This window comes from Pezoporus wallicus, unplaced genomic scaffold (genome assembly GCF_028554395.1).
Source record: "Pezoporus wallicus isolate ANWC-B61680 ecotype Strahan unplaced genomic scaffold, APGP_CSIRO_Pwel_v1 contig_5690, whole genome shotgun sequence".
Lineage (NCBI taxonomy): Eukaryota > Metazoa > Chordata > Aves > Psittaciformes > Psittacidae > Pezoporus > Pezoporus wallicus.
In genome coordinates, this window is record NW_026642407.1 from 460,513 (window position 1) to 473,677 (window position 13,165).

Here is a 13,165-nt window from a genome sequence, read left to right on the forward strand (position 1 = left end):
GGTTTCAGGTGGTTTTGTTGATTTTTTTTTTCTTTTAAAAAAGAGTTTACTGCTTTACCAGTCTGAAAAGGTCCTTTGGCTCTGAAAGCGGAGACCATAGCACTCTTGATGAAGAAGGTATAAAGTGCATGGCCCCATGGGAGAATATGATGGAATATCTGTTCTGTCTGCACCAAAACACAGTCACAAAAATTTCTTCTAAACCTGTCAATGCATTGCCTTTTTCTCAAGAGAGAAAGTAACAGAACACCATGGTTACAGACAGGGGCCTGTGAGCATCACATCCTAGTGCAATGTTCTTTATGTTTGAAAGCCCTGTATCAGCCTCTCACCCAGCTCTGTCCTGAGCTTTCACACAGGAGGTGGTTGAATCTAACCAAGAGTGGAGGAAAAGCTAAGACCTCTGTTTTCATGCACATTTGGAATTCCCAGAGATACAAATGCTAATACAAAATCTTTGTCAGTCAGCACTATTTCACATACCTTGATGTGCCCTTTCTTGTCACACTATGGTTGCGTAAGGAAAAAGTGTGTTGTGCTTCCCCTACTTGTGAGTTGCAAACTGTTAAATGTTTGTGGCAAATGTGCTCTTATTCAGCAGTGCGGGACTGTGAGCTACATCAGAGTGATTCGTGTCAGCAACTCAGGGATCCTAGTGATCATTTCACTTTGTGTGGAGATGGAATCCCTTGTGATCATTGTGCTCTGTGTAAAGGGTATGATATGTGTCCCTGTCAATATCACAGTGAGGAGGAAGAAGAAACAAGGGAATAATTCCCCTGGGTCAACCGCAATATTGTGCAAGGAAATGTTTTGTTCTTTGTTTAATTGCATGAATGTTCTTAAAAGGGGTGGGGGGGGTGGGGGGGGGTGGGGTAGGTAACTTAGAGATATGTCCTGTTATAGAACATTGTGAAATCTGTGCTCACAAATAAACGTATAAGGAGTGGAATTTATGGGGGCTAAGATGGCGGTCAGACTTGTGATAGACATCTTCCTGTTAATGCATTACCAAGACGTTTAGTAAACCTAAGATATTTCTTCACCCGGAGACAAGACCCCAGCAACAGGAGGAGAAGCCTGGGAAAAGAAGACAACAGGATTGGCTGAAACCCAAGAAGCCTGGGAAAAGAAGACAACAGGATTGGCTGAAACCCAAGATTGAAAAGTATAAGAGACTATCCCCAGAAGTTCCCCTCATGCGTCTCGGGCAGAGCAGAGGCTCCCTGGCGCACCCAGCGCTGCTTGTTTATTGCCTCTCGATATTAATTATAATAAAAATCAATTAAAACAGATTGGAGATATTAGGTTTTTATAACAGGGACTGTTGTCAATCTGTTGATAACTTACATACATCTTTGTCATTTCCTTCCCTAAGCTGTCATCAGACTATGAATCTCAAAGCTGGGGGGACCTTGGTAAATTTTTCTCACTGTCAGACTTAAGCATACTTTGAAAACACAGTACTGTTGTGAACAGACATCTGACTTTAGTGCTACAGCGCTCTGAAGTATTGGGATGAGAGCTGGAAGTAAAAAATGGCTAGTTTCACAACTAAGATTACAAGTATCCTTCTCCTAACATATACAGAGAGCAACAAAAAAACTGTCCTAACTTGCTCTGGCACTCTCCATTATCAGTTGATTCGGAGAAAACTCGAGGAACAAACTCGCCAACAAAGTTAACAAGCAGGTACTCTTTATTGCGGCGCCGGCAGTCACAGGGGATAGCTCCTCTTAACAAGTGTCCTCGTATTGTTACACAAGCTGTCCTTTATATAGTCACTGGGCATATATGAATATTCATGAGGCTGTATATGAATTACATCATTTTCCAGAAAGTTTCCTGCATGCATACAAATATGTGGTGGTGGTCTCTGACGGTCCTTTACTTCTTCCAACGATCTCCATCACTTCTGGCAGCCTTTGAAGCACTCCCAGTAGATGTTCACATCAGCTTAATTAACATTACAGACATAGCAATCATCCTGTCCTTCTACTTATCAGTTAGTTTAACTGCTCCCATCCTGGACTTCTGCTAGTCCCAGATACTCCCCAGTAGATGTTTCCACCGGCTTAATGGGTTTGTTAACACTACAGACACAGCAATAATCCCATTCTTCTACTTATCAGTTAGTTTAACTGTGCCCATCCTGGACATCTGCTAGTCCCAGATACTCCCCATCCCTAGGTCCTGTTTTTCTATCCTGTTTTTCTTACACTTTTTGTACTAAGGTCATAAGGACCTAAAACTATGTCAACTACAAGGGTTTATCTTCATGCACCTCAGTTATTTCCCATTGGTACTGTTACCCATCAAACTTAACGTTACTTAAAACTGATTCCACTTATTTACAAAAGTTTATATTCTATTTAGTGCTTTTGTGCCTCCTTGTCTCATAGTGCATGTCCTCTACATTATAAAAAAAGAAACAGCCTCATGGGTCCATGATTTGATTTACACCATCATGTAACTAATACATTAAGCAGTTACTGGAGTCCTTGGTGCACTGCTTTTGGATGAAGTTGTTAGCGTAAGAACTGACACATAACCACCGGAATGGTTATATGAGGTGCTTTATTGCAGCGCTGGGAAACCAGGGGCACACACCCAAATCTGGCTTCAACCCCGTTACATTGCACTCGCAATTTATACACTAAAAATGTCGTCACTAATACATACTCAACACAGATTACATCATTGACTAATACATATGCATCAAGGATTGCCATATCAGACTATTACGACATCAGCCTCTTCTGCGCTTGCGCAGCCCCCCCTCTGGTGGTCGTCCTGATGAAGTAAGGAGTCTTCCTCGGATGAAGTAAGAAGTCTTCCTCAGGTCATCCTGTTCACTTTTCTGTTCCTTGGACATGTCCCAGTCATTATGTGGACGCCAGCATTCTCTTATTTTCACTTGACTACTCCTGGTACCTTTGTGAGTTCTGCTTCGGTAGTTTCACAATACTCCCCTGGATCCACCCATATACCCTTCCCCATATATGGCTATGTTAATTGCTTATCATTATAGCTACCATTGTAATATTTAGTTATAAAGTAACTAAGATACACAATAGCAGAATTTCAACTTGTTCTTAATACAAAAGAAACCCTCTACTGATTAACAGATTTTCAAATATAATCATCTTTTCTCTTTGTATTATTGTTTCAACACACAATTTCACCTATTACTAACAAAGTGTGCACAAAACACATTTGGTCTATTAAGCTATGGAAACATTATATATGGTAAGGGCTGATGAAAAAAAGAGACCAGTGAAATCTTCAAACCTAAATACATTTGCCAAAGTTGGGGGTCTGATTCTGGTAATTGCCAGTACCAAGCTGGAATAATGTAATTAAAAATATGTGATGTTACATAGGGCTAAACATAACAGAAGATTCCAGTGTGAAACAACATTCCAAATGAAATGCTGAACTTCATTAGGTAAAGCTTCAGCCAATCATCTGACACTCAAAAAAAAAAAAAAAAAAAAAACCCACTAACTTACCAACCAACAGTGTGAAACTGTGCAAGTTTCCAGCATCTTTTTACAAGAAGTATCAATTCAAATGGATTTTGCCACTATTATGAAGAGAAGCTGCTAGGTTTCTATGTGGGATTAGCTTGTCTGACAAACAAATCTTTGAAAATACATTTTCACAGATATCCTTGAAGCATAACTTTGTAGCCACTTTTACACATAAGTATCTCTAAATATGATATGAATCATTTTTTCAAGTAAGCTACTAATCTGGCTAGTTACAGTAAAATAGTTTATGGAGTATTTGGGCTGTTTGGATTTGTGCTGAAGGAGATACACAAATAACGACTTTTGATTCTGTAAAATCAGTGTCTTCAGGTACTCCAAAACTGTTATTTGAGATTAACAACACCAAGAGTCAGGTACACCTTTTCAAGTTTCCAATTTGATTTCATACATGATTATTCTCTTTTTATTTTTTTTTTCAAACAGGAGCAGGTAGCAGTGCTGTGTTCTGGCATTAATTACATACACACGGAAACAGAAAACCTGAAGTAAATCTGGTAGCATTTTAAGAATCCAGCTATTGTGAATTCATCTGGAATTTATTGGGCTACCCCTGGCTGTAATAAATTCATGCTGTATCAGTAGTAACATCACATGTACACTAATAGATGTTCTACTGAGATCAGTATTATTTAATTGACTCAAAGGATTAGTTTAAGATCAATTTTCTTTTACCTATATTTTTCAAATAGCTTTCTACTGAAACACAGCCTTTCACAGGACAAAAAGAAGGAATCAGAAGAAAAACATACATAAGAAAATACATAAAATCTGACATTTTTGTCTTCTTAAGATACAAAAAGCATTAGAATCATATAGTCTATCCCCCATGTAAACAAATACATTGTGTTTACTTATAGAAAAATCTTCCATGGGAAACAAAACATTCATCTCTACAAAAGTGAACAGACGCAGATTCAAGAGAGTTAAGATGCATCCAACTAAAAATTATCTCTATTACTGAAACTGAAAAAGAAATGATGCAAACAATCTGTTTGTAAAGAAGTGCTGAGCAGTATCATCTGCACGTTTCTGCTTTGTTTCACGCCAAATAAGAGAACACAAATAACATGCAGAAGATTTCACTGGTACCAGCTGCATGACTGAGGTACAGTAAGTAATGGAAAAACAATGGCTTGAGTATCAGGGTTGGAAAGGGAAGATGTTCTTGACTGTTTGCTGTATCTTGTGAACTGTACCAGAAATACTAATTCTGTATTCCTCCTGTGGTCCAAACTATACTCTAGACTTGAGTGCATGACTCATTTGGTGGCATTGTTATGAAAACACATTTAAGGGAAGTATCACAGCAACAAATGGTGTGGCTTTACACCAATCATCTACTACATTTCTGAATGCAGGAATCTGTAAGAAAGCTCAACAGGGAGGTCTATCAAGAGTCCCCTGGGATAGCCTTTTTGTCAAAAGGAGTACTTTAATCTGGTTTTCATACTGAGTTAAAAAAGCCAGTCAGAGTTAACAGGAATTCAACTGATTGTAATTCAGATTTGTTTTATATGGTTACTATTAGAATTCAGTTTCTCATAGCAAAACAACAAAATGGACATTAAAAGTGAGTAAACAGTGAAAGAATCCCAACTTGCTGAAATTCAATTTTCTTCAAGCAAACTTATACCTTGTGTAAAACTTGCAAAGGCACAGGGGATTAAACAAACAGCGTAAGAAAGATATACTGAACACATGGACACAACATAACTACAGAACTTGCTAACATTTAACAAAAAAATCATTCACACAGAGAAAGGAGACCACCTTTGTGGAGTACACTGCTTCATAACATGTGTGAAAAAGACCCTTGTTACAATGCCCTCCTGAAGCACACCCACAGCAAAGGACCAGCAACAGCCTCCCTCCAAAGACAAATACACATAATTCAGAAGATTAACTCAACAACTGAACTAGAAGGGGCAGAAATTACATAGCAGTCACCAACTAAATGACAGAACTAGTTTCCAAACAATACAGCACTTTGATCCAGACCAGATCCCTATGTCTGTTTTAGGACAAGTATCTGTTGGTTTGTAAACCAGCTATTGAAATTCAGGGAAAAGAAGCTGTGCATACTTTGGGCATCTAGGATGGGGCTAAGAATAAGACTAGAGTAACACTGGCAGGAAGTAGGACTCCACAGAACAAGAGTAGTGCTGAGCTGGGACTACCTGGCACTACAGATACCTTGCACTTGGACTCCTTCATTTACCCCACTTTAGCAGAGGCTTTGTACCATGCTACGACAGTAATAGGCTCTGCAAGGGCAGCAAAGACTTCTAACTAATTTTAACACTGAACAATAAGCTGAATGTAAAGGTTTACCTCCTTTTTTCCCCTTCTTCAATAAAAACAGCCCAAAAGACTGTGGTCTTTTAAAAACTAAGCTTGAGGCTCTTCCTACCTGAATGCCTCTATTCTTGTTCCGCCTTTCAGCACTAACAGTTTAATAGATTTACCAATGAGCCTATCCCCTCTAGCCCTCTAGGATAAAATGCACTGAGATAAGATGAACATAAAGGGACAAGAAAAATATCTGCAGGAAATACTGAATACAGCTTTTATAGCATTCACTGTAAAAAAGCAGGCTTATGTGCTAAGGTTGATTACTGAAAAAAAGCTGCTGTTTCAATCATTTGTAAACAGAAACTTTTACACGAGCACCAGAATGATTTAATGAAAAATAAATAAATTTACTGAGGCATCCAGTGTGGGTAACATTAAAAAGTAAGAGAAGTATCATGTTACACATATCCTGTATTCTTGTTGCTTCTTGTGAGTTACTGAGAGACATCTGGCTTCATAGGTATTGTGCCAAAGCCTGTTCCCATTTTCATGAATATAAAGAAGGTGTAACTATACTGGTTTCATTGTTTAACTGAGCTTGCCTTGCTGAACATTCCCATAGGGCACAAATGAGTTACTAAGCATCATTCTTAAAGGTATTTTGATGTGGGGTTGGCCATCTAGCTAGAAAGCAGCTTGCAAAATGATCTGGACACCAGGTTGAACATGAGGCAGCAATGTGTCCTTGACACAAAGAAGGCTAACAGTATCCCGGGCTGCACTAGGAGTGTTACAGCAAGCTGAGGGAGATGATCTTTTACCTCTACTTGGCACTAATGAGGCTGCGCCTGGAGTGCAGGGACCAGTTCCAAGCTCCCCAGCAACAGAAACACGGAGCTACTGGAAAGAGTCCAGAGAAAGGTCACTGAGATTATGAAGGGACTGAATCCTCTTATGAGGAAAGGCTGAAAGACTTGGGACTGTTCAGCCCAGAGAAGATCTCTATACTTGGAGATATTCAAAAGTCATCTGGACGTAGTCCTAGGAAATTTGCTCTAGGTGATCCTGCTTGGGCAGAGGAGCTGGACAAGATGACCTCTCCAACCAAGCAGGGGATTGTACAAGATGACCTCCCTTACAAACTCAACCATTCTGTGGTTCTGTATCTCCTTCAAAGTGCTAGAAATAACATGTGTTATGAATCATTACATGTTGAATTGCATGTATAAGCTTTTCACTTCTATTACCTGAAAAAAATAATTACAGAAAAGAAAACCAAATCCACAAGAGCAAGTATACATATATAAAACCATGTTTGAGATAGAGTAATACAAAAGCATAAAACACAGTAAATACAAATGAGGAATATCTGAAACTTGACTTACTTGTGAATATTTCACTGCCACACACCATGTAAATTTACACCTTCCCTGGTTCCTCACATTATTCAAAACTTTATTTTTCACTTTCCTCAGATATAGACAGATTCAGATGATTTATAAATTCTGACAGCAAGCTGTTGCCAATTTCACTATATACATGATTTAGACCTGGTTTTAGTTTAATTGACAGTTTGCTTTTTTAAAACACAAAAACTGGGCACGGAGGAAAAACTTCTAACAGAATCACTGAAATATTACCAAAAGTAGCCCATAAATCACTAAAAATTATTTTTAGATTCACAGAGAATGAACAGCCAGTGTGTCAAATAGAATGGAGGATTGATGGGGAAGGAGTATGTTTTTCTAGGAGCAATTATTTTGCTTCACAAAACAGAGTCCAGTTATAGAAGGCAGCCCTCTTCCAACATAAGCATGGTTTCTAGTTTTCCACTTAATAATACAATAAACCAAATACAAGAAAATACATTCTCAAGCATATAAGTAAGTAGCAGCACTTTTACCCAACACAAGAAAAGACTAGATCTATAAAATCTCACCTTAATGCCATTAGAGATACTGGCAATTTCACACTACAAATCTCAAGAGGAAATAAGAGAGACATGCAGTTCTAATGCCACATTCGCAGACCATGTCCTTCTCCTCCACTCAATGAGAAAGAACAAGAAAAAGAAAGGGGGTTAAAAAAAGGTCATGACAGGGTTGAGTGGAGACTGATACTGCCTGTTTTAAGGAACACCAAGAGTCATTTAACACAACAGAAATACTCTGCATAAAGAAAAGCTGAATTCACAGTAGATAAGTCAGTATTTTTTTTCAGACCAATACACGGTAGCTTATAACTTTTGGTCATTATTCATTACTACATGGGTCAGGAGCTGTTTGTGAATTAGAACTTAAGTTTTCCAAAATGCTTCTAAAATCCCAAGAATTGAATTTTAAATTTGAGAAGTGTGTCAATACCTTCTCAGAAGGTCTGCTCTGTCATCTGCACACAAACACAAGCTATTCCCTTGTCACAACAGCTCTGACTTGAGCTACTCTGTAAATAGGTACAGATGATTTTTATGAGCTTTTAATATACCGAAAGTTGGCTAAATCATCCTTAATAAGGATGATTCACCTTAATAAGGTGAATCCTTAATAAGGATGATTCACCATCTTAATTAATCATCTCAGGAAATGGGGCCCTCTAAATTGTTTGCCTACATTTTCAGTAAGTCTCAAAATACTGTGCAGCCAGGAGTCTCTCATTTGTGATGTTTCTATACAAGTTTAGATCAAATCATTTTCCAGTTCAGGCTATCCCCAGCAGCTGTAAAGTTCAGTTTATACTAACAACACATATCAGAACAACTCTCTCAAGCAGAGATGGCTGATGAGTGGTGCCCATACAAACATCATGGAATCGTTTACAAATCTACATTATCTATAGTACCATGACTACTGCAACCTCATCTTGAAGTATGTGAAATTGAAGAATGGAATCAGGGGTAAAAAAGAGGCAACATGACACAGCAAGTCATGGGCAAATGAAAACATGAAAGTAAATCCTGTCCTTCCTGAGCTCTAGTTCTTGCTTACTCCTAAGAATGCATCCATATAGAGGTCATCTCTGCCAAACTATTTTTGTTAACTTCATGTTTTAAAGTGTTATACAAAGCTGTTTACAATGCTTACACAGTTAGGCATGTCCTTTGACTCTACAGCATCCTGTTTAATGTTTCTCTAGACATATCAAGGATGAGGGGGTCATTAAGAGCAGCCAACATGGCTTTACCAAGGGGATGTCATGTTTGACCAACCTTATAGCCTTCTATGAGCAAGTAACTAGGTGGATGGATGACGGTAGTGCGGTAGATGTGTTTTTTCTTGATTTCAGTAAGGCATTTGATACTGTCTCCCACAGCGTCCTCATAGATAAGCTAAGGAAGTGTGGGCTTGATGATCAGGTAGTGAGGTGGATCAAGAACCGGTTGGAAGGAAGAAGGCAGAGAGTTGTGGTCAATGGGACAGAATCTAGCTGGAGGTCTGTGACTAGTGGAGTCTCTCAGGGGTCGGTGCTGGGACCAGTGTTGTTTAATATTTTCATCAACGATCTGGATGAGGGAACTGAATGTACCCTCAGCAAGTTTGCTGATGATACTAAACTGGGAGGAGTGGCTGACACACCAGAGGGCTGTGTTGCCATTCAGCGAGACCTGGACAGGCTGGAGAGTTGGGTGGAGAGGAACTTGATGAAATTCAACAAGTGTAGAGTCTTGCATCTGGGGAAGAACAACCCCAAGTACCAGTACAGGTTGGGGGCTGACCTGCTGGACAGTAGTGAAGGGGGAAAGGGACCTGGGGGTCCTGGTGGATAGGAGGATGACCATGAGCCAGCAATGTGCCCTTGTGGCCAAGAAGGCCAATGGCATCCTAGGGTGCATTAGAAAGGGTGTGGTTAGTAGGTCAAGAGAGGTTCTCCTCCCCCTCTACTCTGCCTTGGTGAGGCCACATCTGGAATATTGTGTCCAGTTCTGGGCCCCACAGTTCAAGAAGGACAGGGAATTGCTTGAAAGAGTCCAGCGCAGAGCTACAAAGATGATTAAGGGAATGGAACATCTCTTTTAAGAGGAGAGGCTGAGGGAGCTGGGACTCTTTAGCTTGGAGAAGAGGAGACTGAGGGGTGACCTCATCAATGTTTACAAATATGTAAAGGGTGAGTGTCAGGATGATGGAGCTAGGTTTTTTTCAGTGATGTCCAGTGATAGGACAAGGGGTGTAAACTGGAGCATAGGAGGTTCCATGTGAACATCAGGAAAAATTTCTTTACTGTGAGAGTGACAGATCACTGGAACAGGTTGCCCAGGGGGGTTGTGGAGTTTCCTGCGTTGGAGATATTCAAGGCCCGCCTGGATAAGTTCCTGTGTGATGTACTCTAGGTTACCCTGCTCTTGCAGGAGGGTTGGACTAGATGATCTTTTGAGGTCCCTTCCAACCCTTAGGATTCTGTGATTCTGTAATGTTGGAGAATATCTGTGTAACATGTCTGATACTGATACTTTCCTCCAAGTTTTTGATTTAATGTAGGTCTAGTTTTGTTACTATCAGTGGTTTTTTGTTTTGGTGTTTTTGTGTTTTTTTTATATATATATTTTCCACAACATATCAGCACAGCTGTCACTGGAGAGGGAGTAATCATGTACATGTCCTCTACTGTCTGCAGAGAACTTTGGCAGATTCTTTTTCCCTCTTTATAAATAACAGTGCCATTTTCTTGGTAAATGTAATGCAAAATCAGCCAGGGTAATGTGTAAAAGCCTGCAGGTCAGCACAGATTACTACCACTTCTAAATTCATGTGCAACCTGGTTGGCCAAAATGTGCCTAAGGACAGAGCAAGGTTAAGGCTGCTACAGAGATTAAATCTAAGTATCACTGGTATAATGCAAAACGCATGTGTGGCAGTAATTGGAGACAGCCATTCACAGTGAGATAAAACTTTTGGCAGAGTTCAGCAATCTGGTCTTGCTGTTCAGTGGAAAAGAGCTACACGCAACTCTGGGCATGTTGAAGTGAACACAGAAAGTTGCAGGGCATTTTACCTGGCAAATTAGCACAGGCAGCAAGCAGTTACGATGAATCATCCTGCAGCATTTTACAAGATTATTTAGGTAATAACAACAGGGGACAGGTACGCCTGCAGTTTACTGTGATCACTAGGGGAGCATGTCTCTATTATTGTTTCCCACAAATATTGTTTTGTGGGGGTTTTGACATTGCTTACAATGAAAAGGTCATATAAACAAATGCATCACTCATTAAAAAGAAGTATTAAAAGGACTTTTCTATTACAAGTTTAATTCAGAGCAGGAGATCTCAGTAAGTTTAAATTTTACCATTACCGAAAAGTTTATGCAAAGTGAAATTATACAGAAAATAAAGTATGTGAAACACAAAATAATTTGACAGCTGGACTGTAATTCTGGGACACTCTGATCTGACCATTAACTCAAACTCTTCCTTTCCCTTCTGTCTTCAAATGCATTTTCAATTCCTTTTTGTTCTGTGGCACAGTTTCAACAGATGGGCTAAAGAATGTTGCCCAGCCAAATTAGCCTAAAGCTTGATGAGTAGAAGACTTCTCTGGGCATGGGAGAAAAGGTTTTGGGTGTCTTCTGGACGCAGAAGTTACTGAACCTCAATTTTTTCAATGCTAGATGACTGTTCTCATATCACAGTATTAAATAAGTGAGTGTGGGCATCATCACCATCACATCTCTAGAAAAAGAAAAGTAAAAGCTCCCTGTTCTTTAAAATAAAAGGATGCCAGTGAGCAAGCCATCTCCAAGGTAGAAGTTGCAGAAATACAATGTACCTAAGCTGAAGGACTTACAAATCCTTTGTTGGAAACTTAGATCCAAGCTGATTAGCCCAATTTAATACAAAGTCCCTGGCAAGCAAGGATGGAAATGAAACAGGGCCAACTCCCAAGTCCAGTAGCCACAAGAAACAGGATCACCTTGCAAAACATCTCACAGTCACCCTGCATGGTGCCTGCAGCAAGCTTGTAACAAAAAAAAGAAACCCTGGGCCAACATGTAGCTTAAGCAAAATGCACAGCAAGCCAATGACAGGATCCCTCAAAGTAACCATGTAATCAGTTACCACCCAGTGACTTCTTCCCATGCAGCAGGTCTTTCTCTCCACCTTTCTCTCCTGTTTTAATGGATTATATTGCATTTCTGCAAAAACTGCAGTAATGCTGCATTTAACAAAAAGTACCTATCTACACTCTGTTCTCGTGAGACCCCACTTGGAGTACTGCGTGCAGTTCTGCTGACCTTAAACTAAGAAGGACATGGAGCTGCTGGAGCAGATCCAGAGGAGGCCACCGGAATTATAAGGGGCTGGACCACCTCCTGTACAAAGTCAGGCTGAGCAAGTTGAGGCTGTTCAGCCTGGAGAACAGAAGGTGTGTGTAGACCTCATAACAGCCTTATAGTATATGAAGGGGGGCCTACAAGGATGATGGAGAAGGACGCTTCATCAGCAATTATAGTAATAGGACAAGAGGTGATGGGTTTAAACCTAAACAAGGGAAGTTCAGGTTAGACATGAGGAAGAAGTTCTTTACTGGGAGGGTGAAGAAGCACTGGAACAGGTTGCCCAAAGCAGTGGTAAATGGTCTATCCCTGGCAGTGTTCAAGGCCACATTGGACAGAACCCTGGTCCGTCCAACAACATGGGCTAGTGCGAGGCATCCCTGCCCATGCCAGGGGGTTGGAACTAGATGATCTTAGGGTCCTTTCCAACCCTAACCATTCTATGAGTCTATATTTATTATATTTTTCTTTTATTTTCTCAGACAATGGTAGATAATTGCTTAGGTTGCTGCTTCATTACATGTAAGTCTATGGACTTCTTCACTAACATCTTCAAAGGCTTAAATGAACATAATCAGATCAAAGATGTGCTTTATTTAGCTCAGTGAATTTTCCTTGGTGGCAAGAGTGCCATTAACCTTTAATTATCTATTCCTGGTCTACCTGTCCACCAGCTGGCAGATTACAACCAAGGAGTAGCTTAGCTTGAGCAATAAAGCCGTGTTTTCCCTCAAATCAGATTTCAAGAAAGGGAGACTGTAAGGAATAATTAGCATCAAGCTGCTATTCCAATTACCAAGCCATCTGGTTTACATTTTTATGCACCAAGCAACATCAGATCATGAGTTTTGGATGAGGCCATCCATCGTGCAGGAGATACAGATAACTGGCATGAGCTTTCAAGTATTGTTCTGCTCTTCTCTAATTTTTCTCCTAAAAAAAAACAGCCAGTGCTGCCTAACACAACAAGCAGTCCTTCTGGGCTCAATAATGACACAGAAAATAAAGGGATTTTATTTAAATTGTACTAACAAATCCTTTCTTCACTTGTT